Raw genomic sequence first — 20,908 nt, forward strand, 5'->3', positions numbered from 1 at the left:
AACTTTAACATTTTCAAGGAACAAACCGTTATAAATATAATAAGTATATCTTAATGAACAATGTTTTTTTACCATATACGTGCACTTTTCTTTCATTTTTAAATTCACGCTGTAAATATAATAAAGTAAAGTTGTTTGCAAATATTATTGATGCATCGACATTTTTTAGTATATCACAGTCTTTAATATATAATTAGACAAAAATATAGTTCCATTTAAAAATCATGATTTTCTTAGATTCGGAGAAACATTATTATAAAATTTGTATAATAGTTTAAATGAATTTATATATTAAAAAATTATAAAGTATTATTGAGAAGTATAATTATCCTAAGATTATTCATTGATCAACTTTTAATTTATTCATTAAATGATATATAAGGCAAACTAAGTTTCTGTGATATAAGTTAAATTAAAATTGCTTTAAAAAAATTCATCATATAAAATTGGTAAATTTTTCTTTTTCATAATTTCAATATTCAAACTTTCAAGATTTATATAAATTACTTTTAAATTAAAAATTATTATTATATATACTAGATCTTCAATCTAGAAGATAATAAAACGTCTGACTGAAATGAAGAACGTCGGCATCGAAAAGGGAAGAGCGAAACCCATCAATGTAGAAAATAAGACCTTGCTCTCGTTGTGAAAGTAATGTCGGGCACCCTATTACGAGAAGCTTACGTCCTCTCACTTTCTGCGTGCACGTACAATGAGATAGTAGCAAATTACAAGAAATGGGATTTAACACCATAAAAGGCAAACTCTGTTAATCATAGCATTAGCACAATGCAAATGTGCAGTGTTCTCCCATTTTCATTTCGAAGATGTAACTCGAAAACAAAATACAGTACGTCAATTACTTTTTCACACTTTTAAAATACACAATATAATCTCTACATTATTATTTTATATTAACAATGTATGTAATCATTAAAAGTTTTTAAATTTAAGTTCAAATTTTGACAATTTTAAATTATTTTTAGAACGTAGTTTACTCTAATATTAACTAATAAATAAATAAAAAGTATGTCAATATAGGTAGTCTAAAATTAATCACATCAAAAATTTTTTCTTATTTCTAATTGTATATTCAAAGTGCTGTTCTTTTAGGAAAGAAACCATTATCTAGAAATAAATTGCTTTATCTCCAACGTATTATTAAATTTGACATCTAGTTACTTTAAATGAGCAACTAAATGTTCAATAGAGTTATTATGGGCTCTAAAATATATCCTAAACTTTGCAGCCAATCAATCTTGATCTGAACTATGAGTCACTAAGAAACGAACCCCCCTAACATATGAAGTAACAAGTATATACAACCAGGATACAATAATGCAGGATACAGACCAGTCTCGACTAGTGTGAATCACAACGATCGGCATGTGAAAGAATGAAAGAATATTGGAGTACAATACGGCACTACTAAACTGCTATAGAGCAGGATATTACGTGAAGAACAAAGATATAACTATCGCATATATTAATAATCATAAGTCTGTGCTTGCCTATATTTCCTGTACAATAAATCACCATTCCTTATCGTAAGTCTATTATTATAATTAACGGCAGTCTTCTTATTAGAGAGAGAGAGTTTCACGTCTTATACATATATGTATAATAAAGTTCTCATCTATTTTTATAATCAAATAATCATATCATAAATAAGATAGAGAATGATAATCTAAAATAAAGAATAATGAATAAATTCACTCACCGATCGTTGTATTCCAGCCATGCGCGCCTCCTTAGAACGGTCCTTCATACCTAAAAAAATAAATATACATTTAGCAATAAGTTTAAACAAATCATTAATTATTTCTTTCATATCCTATTTAATTTAATTTTCTATTTCTGACAATCGATGTTTGTGCAGAGTTTTTATATAGTTTATAATAGATGATGTTATTAATATTCTTAGTAATGCTTGACTTAAAACAGCTGGAGATGGTGTTCGCATTGTGTTGAAGCAAGATTTATAGCTCGTTCGATTTAGTTTAGTCATTCAGAGCTCGCGAGTATTCGGGTTAGATGAAAACTAGGTCGGAATACGCAAGAGCACATGGACCATATATCTCGTTTGTCATCTCTGATTCTCGCCTGTTCTCTGTCCAGCATTCTTGCGTAGCCGATTATTCTCTGGTTACAATTTGCACATTTAGAGATTGGCTCGAGATCTATTGATCTATTTACTAATGGTCTACTTACAATTAGATTCTTATCGATTAATGCGCGTACGAAAATACATTCTATTTCCTCTTCTTCGACGGGGAATGTGCGAGAGAAAGCTTAAATGAGGAATCGCGCGTGAAAGCGTTCGAGCGCGGTATGATCTAAAGATATCAGCTGACTCGGCAAGATTTTGTAAATGTGCGGATTAAATAGTTCTATTAAATCTGTTTGTCGTATCATCCGACAAAGAGCAGTAATTGTTTAACAATCTCGTTACTTTAATTGATCGGCTTCAATGTCGAATCCATAATTAGTCAGCGCAAAGTTAAAATCTAGGTATTAAATTGATAATATTACAATTGAATCATATCTACAAATATTTGTTGCTCGTAATTCGGACAGCTGCGAGAACGAAAAAAAAAAAAAGAAAGAATAATCGGTTCGCTCCGGTCTGAACCAGATCGATTCACGTGTCTACGACCTCCCAACACACATAGTTCTATTCACTTGCACCTGATTGTAAGTGTTAAGGAAAACAAGATTCTCCCCCCGTAGCGCGATCGCGCACAGGTAACATCGAGATGCAAGATTGCGCAGAGCGCGTGCGACGACGAACGGAGCGAAAGTCGATCCTTGCATACGAGTCAGAATGTGGTTCTCGACGCAGCTTGATCAGGGTCGGTCAGCCGACACACTCGTCGATCAGAAAGACTATGATCGGATTAGATCGCGCGGAATTAACGCGGGAATGGACACTGCGGGACGAATATTGTTTCCCCGTAATAGCGAGGAAAAGCGATTGTAAAATTGTAAATATGTGTGCAACTCGTTGTTCGATTGCAAAATTCATCACCAGAGAGCATCAATATTTCATCTTTAAGGCTGTGTTGCAAGATAGGTAACGATTGATCTATAAGTGCCGCCTAATAATTCCTAACATCTACAGTATAGTGACGTATGATTAATTATGCTATGTAATTTATCAATTACGTAATGTCCAACTGTTATTTATTTTTATTATTACCTTAAAAAATAGATGAATGTTTCACTCTATATTAGATAATGCAAATATAATTTATATGTGCGATATTAGACTTTGATCAACATAATTACATCTTTACTATCACGAAACTAATCCTCGAATGTGGATAACATTCAGTATTTTACGTAAGTAAAATAGTAAAATAGTGCATTTAATGTATAATACAATTTCATTAATCCAATTTTAATTTCTCGGATTTTAAGGGAAAAAAAGCAAAAATTGCATGAGAATTTATATATTCAGTCACATGGTGTCAATTAGTCAGTCAATTAGTTTATATCATTTATTTATAATTAATATCGATTCGATTATTATCAAGAGGGTGCCAGATATTTCACCTCGCACCTTGGTTCCCATGACTGCTGCGAGAAATGTTATGAAATAATTGATATAGTAGCGATTGTAAAATAAGCGTGATCGGATCAGTGTAGAATTAATGGGAGCGGCATAATACGCCGCTCATCCGCGATGAGAAAGAAAGTAGTGAGAAGATGCGTAAAATGTTTTACTCAATCAGTTTTCTTCTATTGTCTTCAATATTTTGTTTCTTTCTTTTCGTTGCGTAAATATCCTAATTAATTAGTTCACTTCTATATAATGAACTGCGTTTAAATACATCGATCGAAACTTCTGGCTTCCAATTAATTCTATCATTTTGATTTCCTTTCATCGTGTAGAAAGCATTCCGCATAATAGCATTCGTAAAGCAACTCATACATAATATTACGTAACACGGTACCATATGTGACCGTCTAATAATATTTATGCTTGATCACATATTTCGTAAACGCGTGCGTTACATAAAATTGATTTCATGGACGAATCGTGGGAATAAACGTGATTCCTACAATGTTCAACTGTTTAAGCATTACGCACTGCGCTATATATAGATAATAATTGAATGTAACTTCAGTAAAAAGGAAAATATCAGAAAATTTTTGAATTATTTATAAAATTATTATTTTTCTCTGCAAAAGCACAGGTATTTATTGAGAATAATAAATTTTCAGTAAAATATTCTTGTATTATTTTCCTGATTCTTATGGATGTAAGAATAGATCGCAATTCAATATATTACTGTTTTTAAATAACAAGCTCATAGAGGGTTAACACGTTCACTTTTTCACTGCGCCGTACCTTCCCTTGCGTTTCACCGTGAAGCGTTTCACTTTTCCGCGTCTGCATACTTTTGTGACGTTATCTGCGAGTTTGTCCTTATTTGCATACGTTAGAATAAGTTACTGCTCTCGCATACGCAAGAGAGTAAGCGCTGTAGGCGGCATTCTACTTTTCCAAGCATCGTTGCATTATGCCCTCCGCCTTGCGTGCGATTTACATAACTGTAATAAATGTACCGCTGTCTCTAGGAAGGGCTGCTAATGTAATTATCTAACATCGCGGATTGCGTTCGAGTGCGTAACTGGTATGGATTTTCTGTGGCTTTCCGCTTTGATGCAATCACTTCTCAGTTTGAGAAGCGCGCGTACAACGATTGCATTGACTACACATCTTTCATTTCCTCTAATAAAAATTAAATATTAAGATAAATAATTAGATAACAAAAATGAGATATTGTAAATTCTCATTATGACAAATTAACATGGCTTCCTTAAAATAATAATACTAAACTACAAGTATTTTGTCATCAATATTTTTAGGCATCAATATTAAAACGGCACTTACTGTAAAGCCTGAAAGAATTAAAGTCTTAAATTAATTTGCAACTGGCTTTCACATATGAAACCTCATATAATCACATATTTTGTTTGTCACATAGCATGTTTGATATCACTTTTATGATGCAAAGAAATGATAATAAGAAATGATAATAAGGCGTTAAATTCTCGCTTCGTTTCCACATCATTCGCGACCATAAAAAGTTATAAGGAAACATTTTTTTTTGTTTCTTCGATTGTCATCGAAATGACGATTCCGCTCTTTATGGATTACAATTACAACATATGAAAAGTAAAAGTTAGAAATAAAAAAATTTCGGTATTAATTAGTATGCCATTTTTCTTCCTCGTCCTCATTTATATGTAAAATACTTTCTTAAACTGCTTTTATATGCTTAATGTCGTTCATTGATTATTTTTCGGCTCATAACTCTCGTTTCACAAATTTTAAAATATGTTTCGTAAATGTGCTATATATCTTTTACGTTGCATTGCGATACTTCTGTACATGTAATGCGATTAATGCCTGCATTTTATATTCAATCGCAGTCATAAAACGCACACATTCGGTAATAAATTAAAAACCACAGAAAAAAATGAGATATTGTAACATCATAGTGCAGCAGCAGCAGCATAATGACTCGCAATCATGATTGCGTCTGCACTTGCAATAATTTTGGACTTTCGAGGAGGAATACGCAGAATCCGGGGTCACGAAGATAAAATAAGAGAAATCGTGGAAAGGAAGAATTATTATTCGGGTCGCAATCAAAATATCGGGAATGCCAAGGTTTTACCCTCTCCGCGCTTACTACGCTCCCGGGTAAACGTGTTTCTTCCTTTCCATAACGTCCTGTGGGTCATTCAACACACAGGTGATCAAATTTCGCAATGTTGTAATTGCAATTTCACAACACAGGTAGGTTTATTTTAAGTAAGAAGATATTATTTAGCGTTACATTGTCTATGCGTAAACTGTTTTTTTTCCACGCAGTTGACATTTCTTGATAAAGAAATATGTTCGTAATATAATCAAGTTACATTATTGTAATTAAATAATGTTTTATAGCAACAAAATATTTGTAAAATATCAGACTATTACACAATCAGACTATTACATTTTATTAGATAATGTAAAATTTTATATAAAATCTGCTACTTAACCATTTTTTTCTTAAATATTTTTCAAAATATTGTAAATTATATTGAAATTCTATTTATCTCATATGTAAGAGAAAATTATATATAAGTGTTTTTTTAAATACCAATTAAATAACAGTTTAAAACTGACGTACAACGTTTAATGCTGGACATGATAGCTGTCGTACAGATAGCAAAGTCGCCTGCATTCAGTTATAAGTACAGATGAGAGAACGCGCCAAGAGAGCAGGCAAACCGTAAATTAAATCTGTCACTTTTTGTTAAGCGGTTGTTTTATTCATAATAATATCTTAATTGCGCACCCGCATCTTCAGCAACCGTGGCGCTGTTTAATGACCAATAAGCATGAAGACTTGACGCGTGGAAGGCTTAACGCTTTAAAATAAAATTAAAATGAAATATTCGCCGACACGTTCGCGACACGTAAAGGCTCCTTTCATGCATTATGTCATCGAGAACACATATGACGTCAGTGTTTATTATATATTAATCGCGTCCTTAATCCTTTTAAAATTTACCAATAGTCTATTTTTATTATTCTTATTTAATCTGCTAAACGGAAATTTTGCTAAACAATATTTTAATAAATAACTCAAATTTTATTTATGAGGAATATGTCGACGTGCGAACTTCTTGACAATTATCAGATCTGACATCGCGATCGAGATTAAAATATTTAACGCAGTCTTAAGACTTTCTCTTACATCACGTATTGAAAGTAGGACTCGTAATCTTGTATCGTATTATTATCTATTATATCCACGATTACGCGAGTTACAGCATCGAATATGTATACGTCTTTGATGCGATCGTGCTTATATTGCCGTGTGGAACGCGTTGAAAGTATATGCAAATGCAATGCTCACTCGTGCGTAAGATTCGTTCAGCTAAGTGCATTTATGGACATTTATTTATTTATGTAAGCACGCGTCTTATAACTATATTTAACTATTACAGTTAAAATATCTGCGATAAGAAGTCTTTAATAGTTAATCATTAAAATTTATAATTATTAATGCAACCATATTGAAGTTAATATAAAAATTTATATTACTTTCTGTATATTATCTCTGACTGTAACTACTAACGCTAAGAACTTGCATTTAGCTCAATTCTTAATATAAGCAAAAAGTGAAAATTATAATACAAAAAAGTTTTCAAGCGCAAAAAATAATATTTGGAAAGTTCGAATTTAAATAGATTTCAAAAATAATATATTTATAAGTCTAAAATCTTTTATTTAAAAAAAATGAGCTTTATGATTCAAATAAAAGTATAATATAATTTATAAAAATAATTTTTTGAACATAATGTTAAATAATGGATAATGAGATATATTCATAATATTTAATTAATATAGTTTATACTTTTTATAATACTATAATATTTTTGGCTAAAATCCTCATTTATATCATCAAAAAAGAAAGTTAACAAATATGTATAGATATAATTTAAAATAAGTATAAATCTTAGTAAAAAAACTTTATTTTATCTTGTCATCGATGAGTAATAATATTTAGAAATTAAGTTTTGATTAGTTTCAAGTGATATGATTGCCTTTGTCAATCTGCCAATATCCACTTCAATCATGCTTGCATTATATCATTGTCCTGGATTCAAGTGTTCCCACTAACAAACATGTTACCGTTTCACGTACGCAACGACAACTGGTCAAACCTGTTTAAAAAAAAATCTCTAGAGGGAATTTCCGGCGCCGCCTTGACTGGCACCAAAAATATATATTTTAGTTAGTTGGCTCATGATCGAAAAATAAATTATAGATGATTACGACGGATTCAAGAGAAGATGATGTGATACACGACAGTCAAACACAATGATGTAATGAGCTCACGTAAGAACAACTATCCTCGAGCATGAACCAAAATTGGAAAAATACTTTAAGCTCCTCTTATTAATATAATTTGCCATTATTAATTTCTCATTTCTTAATGGTAATATTTATTAAGATTAAGCAATATACAATTACATTAATATGATATATAAAAAAATATTTAAGAAATACATATATTACAATTAAAATGTTTCAAATAATTAAAAATGTTTAATTTTTTTTATTACTAAACCTTTACGTGGCATATTGTAATCGAACATGCCAAAAGTATGCCAAATTAAAAATTTATATATCACTGAAATGTTTTATGTTTAGTTGTTTACTCCAGAATCAATAGTGTGTTTTTTTTATAAATAGCGGAATGTACAACTCAATTTTTGTATATTGTATATTTTGTATATTGTATATTTTGTATATTGTATATTATTTATAAATCTATTTATAGAAAATAAATAATAGATAACAAATAAATGATTAAAATACCTTAAAGTTGCTCCGCTGGCGCCCGATGCTCTTCCTGAGCCTCTTCCTCCTCTCAGTCCTCTTTGCAGTCCTTCAAGGCACTTATACGCATTCGTGATGTGAATACGAAAATCGCACGATATTTTAAACAACACTCCCGACACGTACTTTGCCATTTGGACAAAATAAAACTCGAATATTCGTACGGAATACACGTTCGATACTCTCCGCAATAGGTAACGATGAAAAAGGATGAGATCGAAAACGGGAAGTAGTAAGGGTAGTATTATTAGAGAGGATAACATACAGATACTAAACAGTTTGTTCTGTACAAGTGCCGCCGTACGAATAAACACATCAAGGACAAAGTCGTGTCGATTCTAATTTGGAAGAATGCGAAGAAAAAGAGGGGATGTGAAGTGCGCAGCTAAACGCGAGAACGAAAACATTCCTGCCACACGTCGCGAGTCGGTCTCGAAATTCTTAACAACAACAAAGAATTTATCGAACATTTATCACAATTGAGTTTAAACTCAATTTGATTTCAATTTGATTTCGATAAACGTTCGATAAATACTTCAATGTTAAGAATTTCGAAACCGACTCGCGACGTGTGGCAGGAATGTTTTCGTTCTCGCGTTTAGCCTGCGCACTTCATATCTCTCGCTATGTATCGAGAGACACATTGTTATATCCTACTCCTTACATTTTCCCAAATCAAAATCGGCGTGATTTTATCCTTGATTTGTTTATTGCACCTTTATCGTTTGTATAGCGACATCTCGTATAGGGCAAATCGTTCCGTATCGGCGCGTTATCCTTTTTAATAGTACTATTCTTATTATTTTCCGTAGTTTTCAATTTCACTCTCTCCATTATTATTTACTTGTTACGAACGCGACAGTATTGAAAGTGTAATCCGTGAGATAAAATTCGAGTCCGAATAACAAAGTACGTGTCAGGAGTGCCGTTTAAAATATTGTGCAATCTTTCGCGTCGTGAACGCATATGAATGCCTTGAAGGATTGCATGAAAAAGAGGAATAAGAAGGCTCAGAAAGAGTATCAGCGTCGAAGCAAACTTTAGAGTAAGTAATCATTTATTTGTTATCTCTTATTTTCCAAACATTGCACGTAAAATATTATATAATGTAACGTACATAGAAACTTTAAAACTTTGAAATAAAATCTTTCAGTAAAAAATGTACAATTTTTAACATGTATGGTTGTTAGATATGATATATATTTATTATATATCTAATATATGTGTGATATATTTGTATAAAATGTCTGTAGCCTTGACATTTTATACAAAGATTTTTTTATATAAAGATTTTGTACAAAAACTTTCTTTATGGATCTTTGAGAGGTACCATTCGTGTTTTATCTTTAAATGATATCAGAAATCTGCCATTAATAGTGATGCGGTCTAGGATATTCTATTTAGCAAAACTTTCGACTCATTCCTGATCGATCGATCAAAATCAATTCAGCAAAATATGGCCTTAGGCGATAATAACATTACTCAATAAATAATTTATTATTCTATAGTTCTTTAATGGAGAAGACTAACTTAAGTTATTGTCGCTTATGAGACACTTCTTTGACATACAAATTTTCTACTTTGTTCATTTGGTTTGTGTGAATTATTATTTCAACAGTTTCGTTCTTTATCATTTTATATTAATTCTTTAGTGTCGATTTTTGAGGATAGATAAATTATTCGTTTTAAATGTAATTAAAAAAATATATATAATTAAAGAAGAAAAAATATAGCAAAAACTTGTGAAAAAATCTTTAATCAAAGAGTTTGTCAGTTATTTATCTATCATATTATGTAAAGTATTATAAATTCAAATTACTTTTTCGAAAAAATGCAGCAATATGCTCAACGAAGGTAATAAGCGATATGCGATAACCTATAGCGCGTATTACGAAATGATGAGTGACGTTTAAGTTTACTGAAGGCGGACCGCGTTGTATCATTCGTGTTCCATCAGTATCGGTAACGATTCCTTATTGCCCGCGGACGAAATTGTAAAAATGCCGACCAGAAAATTGCCAATATGGGCTGGGAGAATGCTTGACGTTCGTGCCAAGTATTTCAAGTTGCTGTAATACGACAGCATGTTGCATCGAGTATTCAAAGCAATTTTGTTTCACCGCGGTGAGGAATCACGAATAGTGCTTCGCGATAAATGTAGAAATAAGCGCGATTAGGAGAAGAGGTGAAGATATGTACCGATAGTAATAAAACATTCTGTGTAGAATGTGTTACTTTGCACGATCTTCAAAGATATCGCAATACTGACACAAGACAGCAACGGTGTCTGTAGTCTTTTTGCGAAATGATGAAAGCAATAATAATTTCAAAACGATATAAAAATTGCATTTTCTGTAATAGTTTGTAGGTTATTGTTAATTTATACAAATTAAATTCATACAAATAAGAAAATTTTCTTGAGAATTTTGAACATTTGAGGTCATGCACACATTTATGTAATACGAAATCTAGAACTTCAATTTCACAGTGCATGACTGTGCATTCTGCAATGACCTCATGACATCTGAAGTTGTCTGCTTTCCAGTATGACAGAGAAAGTATCCACTTTTTTTATTACTGTCAGACAAAATGGCAGTAACATTTTCAGCATAATATATTTGAATGACATTGCCGTCCGCAAAACTTTTCAGTCTAATTCTTTTACTAGCATATAAAAATCATATAAACATATCATTTTAAATACTCTTTATTTCTTTAAAAATAAAGAAAAATAAATATCTTTTTTTACCAAGCAATTATGTTGCTTGTATATCGTATAATTTTAAGAAAATTTTTTAAAGAAACTTCTTGGTATTAATATCATATATTTGTACCAATTGCGCAACTTGTTACATAATTTCGTTAATATTTTTTTCATAGCAGTGTTTCTTAAGTATGAGAAACTGCCCGATCACGTGATAATTATTGTACGACTCAGTCCTCGATTCAATAGAATTCAGGGCATGTCGATATTATTTACTGCTAATGTGTTGCATTAATGTCATATGTCGAATCAAAAAATTAAAGCTGAGATTAATGTGACATCCATCAAATTGTATGAGAAAGGGTGAGGGCCCACCTCAAAAACACTTCGTCACCCTGTGATCATGTAAATTCTCGCTCACATCAAGCGTTTAATAAATAGCGGGTTTCTGTCATTTAAAATTAAGGACCACACGCACGCCATGTCTCAATCAAAAATATACACGCCAAGTGTCCGAATTACCTTGGTGATGATGCGGTTGACCTTGTTATCATCATGTGAAGAATAAACTTCACTTGATGTGTGTGAAAAAACGGCCATTGTAAAAGACACATTGGAATCACTATATAATTGATGACATAAACGCATAAAATGACGAGTCGTGGAATATGCACGAAATTAGACAAATTAGAAATTAGAAAAAATGTTTTAAGTCTGCAAAACATGTTAAAATTAAACAAGTATTTTGATTTTCATTTTTATTTTTATATATTAATTTTGTTTCTTTTGAACAATCAAAATTTAAACCATTTTTCAAACATATATTGCAGTCGATAGAGGTTTCACATGATATATTCCTAATGTGCGGATATTGTGGTGGAAAACAGCGCAAATTCCAATAAAACCTGTTTTTCCTATCCTTGAACTAATTAATTTTTGGCTATTAGAACCTGCTTAACGGTCTCATCTGACATTTTCATCGAGCTCTGATGCATATCGACAAAATGATCAGTATCGTTACGTAAAAACGAGTTTGCCGAACTAAAAGCGACACGTTAAACTTTATATCTCGTTCCACATCCATACATTATTCGCGCGCACGAGGAGATCAACGTACCGCGTAAATTCTTTCTCTCTCTCTCTCTTTGGTTCGTCGCGGCTCTCACTTGTTAGTCGCGAGAATGCCGCAGTTGCGTCAATCGTTTAATTGTTCTCCTCACCCCATTGAAGGGGTATATACATCTGTTCGTGGCGATTGCAATTTCGTCACACAAGCGCGTTTGCTCTTTGTACTTGTTCGTTTTTCCATTGACAGCCTATCAACTTTACAAAAAACGTGATAATCGTAGATTAGGTTTTTCAAGCACGTGACCACGCACAAAGTAAATATTTATTAAAGTGACAAAAACTTGTTATGTAATTTTGACAGGTGCATGATGTATTGTACTTGATCAAGTGAAAAAATTAATATATGCAAATGAATTCGTTAAAATTTTTACAAGTTATTTTCTTGTCATCATTTTTTCGAGTCTTCGTCTTTTCATAAGATAAATTATGGAAAGACGTTGCTTAACGATTGTTGTATTACCGAGATGTTACTGATGTGAGATTTAATTACAGCATTGAGAAGTGAAATAATGAATTCAAAATTAAAGGCTTTGAGCTAGAAAAATTTTGGTGTTGCAATCAGATTGAATAATTTTAAGCAAATTTTGTGACTAAAAAATGTTATACATAAGAATTAAAAAAAATAATTATGATGATTGCATGTTAATTTTATTTCGCAAAGTTAACTTTTTTCCAAGAATCTGTTATATTTCTTGATTATGCATCTCGTTATTCGTATATGCACGTATGTGTGCCGTCGAAAGGACGCTGATTAACGTTCTGTTGAATTATTTATTTGCGGACGAGGTCGCAGAAGCAAGATATTTCACGATCGGGAAAAGGAAATTACAGTTACTATGTGATTTTCTTCTCCCGTTAAGCAATTTAATTCTGTATCAATTTAGGCCCCAATTATACACAATTGATCATGTGGTACTATGTGCAAGCTTAATTGATGAGTTTTGTGTTACATTATAGAGTAGCCATTTCAGAATAAATTTTTGTTTTATTTGCTGTTATTATTAAACTACGTAACATATAGTACTTTATACGATTCATGAGAAAATAACAACCTATTATAGGAAACCATTTTAGAACTTACGAATCATTTATAAATTGAACGACTGTTATTACAATTATTTTGCAGATATATAATTTCAAATTTGTTCACAACATTAAATTTATTAAATCACGATGATTCATATAGTCAAATTTTCTATTTTTGCATGCATTCGTTACTTCCTTCAAGGTAGTTTATATTTTATGATAATTCAATAATTATACATATTTTATTAGATTATTTATTCCTGCATTATTTTCAATTATTTTTGGTTGTCATGCAATTTAAAATATTTTTATATTTTAATTTTATATACCCGAAAAAAAATGATATTGGTCAGATATAAATATATATAATTAGTTATTAAAAAATCTAATAAATAACATATGTAATTTTATATGATGATATAAAATATTATATGTTATCAGATCTTTTCATAACTAATTACATATATTTACATCTGACAATTTTTTCTCGGGTATCTTTCTATTTTAAAGTGCAATAATACTATTTAAAAACACTCCTTAATTATATATACACGTCAAATACAAAAAAATAATCGATTTTTAATCGATTAAGTATATGACAAAAACCTGAATTTAACAATAATTCATCGTAACCCAAAAACACGTAATTATTTTTTGAATACATTTATCATTTTAAACGGATTTCATAACCAATGTTATAAACTATAATCATCCGTGTTAATACCATTTTTTGTCTAGTGAATGATCTATCTATAGCCCTACATACATGACGTCTCTTTAGTGTAGAATGAAAATAGATACGTCGCCTCAGGCAATACGTTCTAAACATCTTTCTTTCGTAAGTAGATCCGTTTATCGTTCCAGCATCTGTTCTATATACGACGCAAAACTTTCAGATTGAGAAAGAAAGTGAAAGGCCGATAAAAAAACAAATCATATATTATCACATATTTTTATAAATATTTTGTAAAGAAAAGAATATTTAAGATGTTGTAATCAAACAGTATTTGTGAATCATTTTGTTCATTATTTATATTAATTAATGTAACAAGCAAATGCTTGTAATTACATTAATTAACTCTACTTAATCTCCTAAACATAATGCAATAATTAAAAAAAAAATGAATATAAAGAGAAAATTAAAATACATTTTAATTTAAAAAATAAGATACATTTTAATTAAAATATTTTTATTTGTAAGCAGTTATTTGCACACATAATCTGTGTTCCAAAGTGCAATTTATAGTGTCAGTTAATTCTGTGAAATTAGGTACTTCTTTTGGTTTCGCCAGCAATGAAATGTAAAACGTTCACCAGCAATGAAATGTAAAACGTTCAATTAAGCAGCTGCAAATGGTGTGAATTCTTGTCGTCGGGGTGTACCGTTGCGGTTTCTTGCGGTATTTTAGTTGGTGCGAGTAACTGTCACGGATTTTAAATTGATTTCATGGCCAGGTGAAACATACAATGCGATTTCTCAATTTTGTTACGTTATCACACCATAATCGCGGATTGGCAATCGAACATTATCGATCATTACAATCGCGTTCAAATTTATGAAAAAAAAAAAAAAATAAAACACGAGTGAGCAACCAATAAGCTAATTAATGTGTAACATCGTGTAAACGATATCTTGTAAATCGATGCTCCGCTTAGGTTTCGCCAATGTCGAGCAGGCATGTATACACAAATTAATTATGCAATCAATTATAGCACGTAACGGATTATATCTAATTTGACTTTTATAACTTATATAATAAAATCAAACGTTGCGGATAGTTTGCGTAACAAATACAAAGTTTGATTTAATCTTCGTACCGCGCATCTTCCTTGTTCGCAATTTTGCGACTATTGTAGAGAAAATATAGTATAACAAATAGAGCAATGCATATTTACGCGAATTAATCATATCTGAAAAATAATGTAAGCTAATTTGCGGGTAGACGAAATGGAAGATGATAGCAATAAACAAACTGTAATCGTTTAAGCTCAAATAAAATTGCATTATCGAATACTCTCAGAAATAGAATAATAATTTTGCATGATTTTACAAATTTATGTACGAATATTTATCTTTCAAAAGCACATGGTACCCTAGAAATCGATTTTTAAAGAGATCTTTGATCAATGTCGTGTGCCGGAATGGTCCTGTCACGATGTTGTTACGCTCGAGAATAACCATAAGATGGTGAAGAAAGAAAGTATCCATTGTCGGATATATTTGCCGAGCACTTTCGGCGGCGCGTATTTCGGAGACCGGCGAGACACAATCGATGTCTCGAATCGAGGGCAGCAGCCCATGCGGCTCGTTTAGAGAAAGGAAAGTAAGACACGGACGGGAGCGCTACGCCTCCTCCTTCGCCTCCTCCTTTTTCTTCACATCCGTCGCTAACTCCTCGCGGTTCTCGCTCACACCTGGCGAGCACATAACGTAAAGTAAAAGATAACTTTCCTCCACCTCTCTCGCTTCCTCTCGACTCTCCTTCCCCGTTCCCTGCCCCTTCTTGTTTCCTTTCTACGAGTCAGCACGAGGCTTTTAGGGAGCTTTCCACCACCAGGACGGTGCACACTCTGCGCTTCAGTAAAAAACTACGCGGCGCACGAAGGTAGAATACGATCGCGGACACCACATTAAGGTAGTCGATCAGTGCGAGTCGCTCTAAGCAACCACCGGCGAACAGGACCAGTGGTGACCGACCGCTGCAAGCTAGCAAGTAGAAGCGGCTGGTCATTACACGAACACGGTTGAGAAAATCGGCAAGCGCGGTGGTGGTTACTTTAGCGGTTTCCCGAGCGCGTGCAAAGACATTCGCCGACAGAAATATCGCCGGCACCGTTTTGCCCGATTGTTCGTTGCTTGATTTTTTGCTCGTCGAGATTTTCGTATCGCATGTGTTGAAAAAGTGCACCGAAGTTCGCGTGCCAATTGACAATACCAACCCCCCGACGACAATCCTATCGTCATTTCTCATCGATTATAGATCATCGCGAACTCTCAGCAACGTGGAGCGCGTGGTGGAAGAATGTATGACCGGTGAGTGTGATGTAACTGAAGCGCGGAATAAGGAATTTTCTATGCGATCGGCAAGTATTGCGCGCTAAGTTATCATAAATCAAGACTTATTTGTATTTGTATTAATTAAGTTGATCAGGTTATGTTAATTTTATTGAATTGATTAGAAAGTTCTTTCAAATTTTACGATAAAAATTAAATGTGAAAATCTGAAGAAACTTTCTGATTAATCCAATATATGCTTAAATAAACATTAAAAACTGCTAGAGAATTAATTTATATTAAAAATATTACAAGTGCGAACTAGGTCATATATTGCGTTAAAATAAGGGGAAAAAACCAGTTTACTATGTAGTAAGTTTTTACCGCGCAAAGCTACATAGTAAGATACTGTTACTTTATACAAAGTGCAACGTATAATTAAATACCTTACATAAAAATTATGAAATATTTTTTAATTTCATCTTAATATACGTTATACTTTTTTGCCTTCTGAAATAAGTGGCTCAAGGATATACATTACAATGTCACGACTGTCGAAGTTGAGCATAACTAATCTCTTATCTTTGGTATCATATGCATCATAAACTAAAAGAGAGAGTAATGTGACAGTGTTTAGAGAAGTTGGTTCTTGATTCTTTTTGATTCTAATAAATGAAACCAAATTTAAAAAAATATATATAATTGATAAATATATATTTTTTAGATTTTCAGACCTTTTCAAGGTTGGATTTTTGATACGTTTTGCTTTTATTGAAAATAACGTTTTCGCGGCACATATAATAACTAATAAATCACTGTCATCATTCTCTATCAGATTTTCTAATCTCTCAAAACATCTTGAACGTGAGAAAGAAAAGTTTGAGGCTTCTCGAGAAAGACGAAAAAAATGATCGAGTAATTATGAGAACCGGGTCGGGGCGTGCAAATGAGGCGAAGTCTCGCAGAAAGTGTATGCGACTTTTTTCGTGTCTATCATCATCATACGCGCTGACGGCACTAAGAATGTGAATATTGGATGCGTGGTGAAAGGAGAATCTGCGCGATGCACCGCGAAAGTAATTTGTGCTTATTTTTGATCGGTCAGATTCTTTCTCCGTCATTTATTACACGATGTATTTTGAGGAAATATATTACTATGTAAGACGACAGTGATATCAAGCAGAAGCTTTGGGCGCTGAATAAAGATCAGATGGATGTTTCATAATTCAAAATCGATCTCGCAAATCTCATACTTTTACCCGCTTTCGAATCCTTTCACCGATGTAAGCTGGCAAATCATTTGATTTCTAATTGTTTAATAAAATACAGGACTGGACCTTACAGATATTCGAGTCGGTCGATCACTGTCCACCTACTTAATGACGATTATTGTATTTAACCGTGACGCTGCAGCATCATGTAATCGGAGATGATGGGCAGTTGATTAGTGAGGCATGTAGCGAAAGCTCTCATTACGATCTTTCGACACGTTATTTCAAATGATATCAATTTGTTAACCTAACCAGTTGCACAATATATCGCTTAAATCTTGAAGTAAGCGATATCATTTATTTTCATCGTTTTAAGTAAGTAATGTCAAATATTATACAATAAATTAAATTTATTATGATATGCTCCATTTTTATTTAAATAAATTAATTGACTAATTAAAAAAATATATAGATAATATTTTTTAAATATTGCTTTTATTAGCAATCGATTCAATATATTTAATTTTGCTATATATATAATAATTATTACATTGAAAATAAATTAAACTCGATATAAGTATGCGCGCGTACAATACCTATAATTTTCTTATGCCCATGTAACAGAAACCGCATGCAAGTAATTAAATTTAATAATGTAGCTCGTTTGCCATTAAAAAGAAATTAATGCGTATCCGTTTTTAAAAGGAAGATTATTTATGCAAGCACTTACATGTATTTGTTTGTACTTCAAACATTCTTCAGAGAATTATGATTAATGAATACAATATATATATATTTTTATATACAAAAAAATGTTATATAACAGGGAAACATTTTTTACAATGTTTCGTGGCTGATTTTTTGACGGATTTTCACTTTTCGTGCGCTTTCTGACCACTGTTTCGCACGCTCTCCGATCGGATTTCACGCGATTACGTACAAACTATCAATTCGAATTCACGTAATTCATCCGGGTAAGATTGATGTTTCCGTAAGAAGTCAATGAACAATAAATTAGTGTAGCACATGGCCAATGAGCCATGATGCATTCAATGATCACGAAAGCAATTTTTCCAATCTTTTGATTTCATAAAGTATTTACTCTCAAAGCCATAAAAAATTAATGGATTGTCATTTTATATTAAATACAATATAGAAATATGTATTATTTTCAAATAAAAACTTAGTTATCATAAAGTATATGAAATTTCAACATCATCGATAAATTATATATTTAAATTATTAATTCTATATCTAATTAGAATTATGTTGAGATAATGCGTATATTCATTTTAAAGTATCACGATATATGCTTTGTGACTGTAGGCAACAAGAAGGCAAATAAACAAAAATATACCTTAATTCGTATAAATTGTTATAGCAAGTGTGTAAAAAATCATTATTGTAAACAGAAATTTTATCAATATCTCAAGTAAAAACACCGTGTCGACAAATTGTGACAGGTGCACGCCAAAGATGCAAGTTCTTATTGAAGCCGATTGATTAACTGTTACGATCTAAGATTACGAATACACAAGGACCGGTTTACCAGGTTACGTTGCATTTGTGAGCCGCGTGCGAAATGTTCGAGATGTTCAGAAAAAAAAGAGAATCCGGATCGCTTTAAGCGTCAATCGGCTCTTATCTAATCATTATGTGGAACGAAAGGCACTTTCTTCGTCAGCAAACTACAAGGCGAACGCGAATACCTGTCAGACGTTTCAAACGCGCCAATTTGGACCGCAAATTAACGTAATTTTAACGACAAGCGGCGGTGAATGGAGCGCAGATACACAGCACAGTAATTAATCTTGAAATATACTTTACTAAAGAGTTCAAGGTGATGGAAACCCACCTTAATGCTATATATGTATAACAATTTTATTCTCTCGCATCCTATTTTTATTCTTTCTTTTTTAATATGTGTATTAAAAATTTTCGAAATATAATTTTCTCAAATCATCTAAAGTGAATACAAATACTCAATATTTGCAATTAATGTCCAAAAATGCAATGTATAAGATACAAAAATATATAAGTTATAAAAATAATTTATCAAACAAATTAGAAAAAAAAAAAAACTTTTTTTGCAAAACTGACACAAAATAGCGCGATCCAGCACAATGGTTATTAGTAAGAACATGTACAAATATATGTACATGAAATATATTCATTATCAGATAATTGTCAGTTGCACACATCATACAGACGCATTGCAGAGCATGAGAATATAAAATGTAGAACAGACTTTTCATGGACGGATAGAAGTAATCCGCTCTTTTGTACCAGGGTGAGAATAAATAACGATTACGGAATAATTTCGACTATTACAACTCGGTTTCTCCACTATGTCTCAGCATGTACTGAATACAGCATGTTTAAATAAGAACGCACGGTGCAAAAGATATTATCACGCAAGAAAGCGCCCAGGGAGTTCAAGAAATCTATCTTGATGAACTATCGCTGCATTTTGTGTGATCTACTATGATGTGCTAACTAAAACTAACTTTCCCCGAAAGGAATGTAATTGTTATAAAAAATTGTTTTTTAAATTATTTTTTTCATGTTGGATTGCGTAATTGCGTTTAAATTTTATCAAAAGATTATTTTAAATATAATAAAGTACTTTCCTTGAACAATAAGTATATTTTTCCTTATAAATTTTTATCATTTTATATAATAAAACGATAAAATAAAAGAGTGTTTTCAATAATTCATAATCTATTATGAACTACATTAGAAATATATCTGATCATATCACACATTTGACAATCGTATTGCTTTTATGCCAAGATTGCAATTCCATCCAGGCTTGCAAGGCAACCTGGCCGGCAACACGAACACAAATGGACACATTAATCTGGTATCTAATCATCGTTCCAACAGATATCGGAGCGAATGTCCTAATTATTCGCATGCATTAGTAATAGTTACCAATATTCGCTATACCGTAATTATATCGTAATTAGAAAATATAATTATGCTAATAAGGCAAAGGATAATACATCACAAATATTTTTACTAATACCTATTTCATAGATATAGTTACATTTCTAATTTTTCTAACAATAATCGTAATATTTTTATCATCCTGTCTTCCTCTACTAATTTCAATTAAAAACGTAAACGTAACGTAAATGTAACGTAAACGTAACACGAAATCGTGAATGAATGTTACATTAACTCTGCAGAAGATATGCGGAAAGCGTTGAAGCTTAATATGTAATTAACTACTTCAATTAACGATTGCATCAGTGATATGAAGCGTGATCCCGTCCGCTAACTTTGCATTCGCTTCTCACACATATTCAGTATTATTGTAACAATTTTTATAACAGCGTTATACAAAATAAAAAAAATTTCTAGGTAAAGAACGCTTTTACAATTTCAATATAATAGTACTGTTATCTTTCACGAGCAGATTTCTAATC

At 31.9% G+C, this 20,908-nt stretch overlaps 1 protein-coding gene and 1 long non-coding RNA gene across 2 annotated transcripts in view; one reads left to right on the forward strand and one right to left on the reverse strand.

Moving 5' to 3' along the window:
• Nucleotides 1-548: 548 nt before the first annotated feature.
• LOC105673929 (uncharacterized) overlaps nucleotides 549-20,908 on the reverse strand; it is a 45,207-nt gene continuing 24,847 nt past the window's right edge. The window contains exon 5 of the long non-coding RNA XR_001101037.2: nucleotides 549-1,773. This is a non-coding gene — a long non-coding RNA (uncharacterized lncRNA). The remainder of the gene's footprint in view (nucleotides 1,774-20,908) is intronic.
• Nucleotides 8,569-20,908, forward strand: part of LOC105673926 (uncharacterized) — a 31,981-nt gene continuing 19,641 nt past the window's right edge. Inside the window, exon 1 of the transcript XR_010888723.1 lies at nucleotides 8,569-9,458. The gene's annotated coding sequence lies outside the window, so the exon portion shown is untranslated. The remainder of the gene's footprint in view (nucleotides 9,459-20,908) is intronic.

Source organism: Linepithema humile, chromosome 2 (genome assembly GCF_040581485.1).
Source record: "Linepithema humile isolate Giens D197 chromosome 2, Lhum_UNIL_v1.0, whole genome shotgun sequence".
In the NCBI taxonomy this organism is placed as follows: Eukaryota; Metazoa; Arthropoda; class Insecta; order Hymenoptera; family Formicidae; genus Linepithema; species Linepithema humile.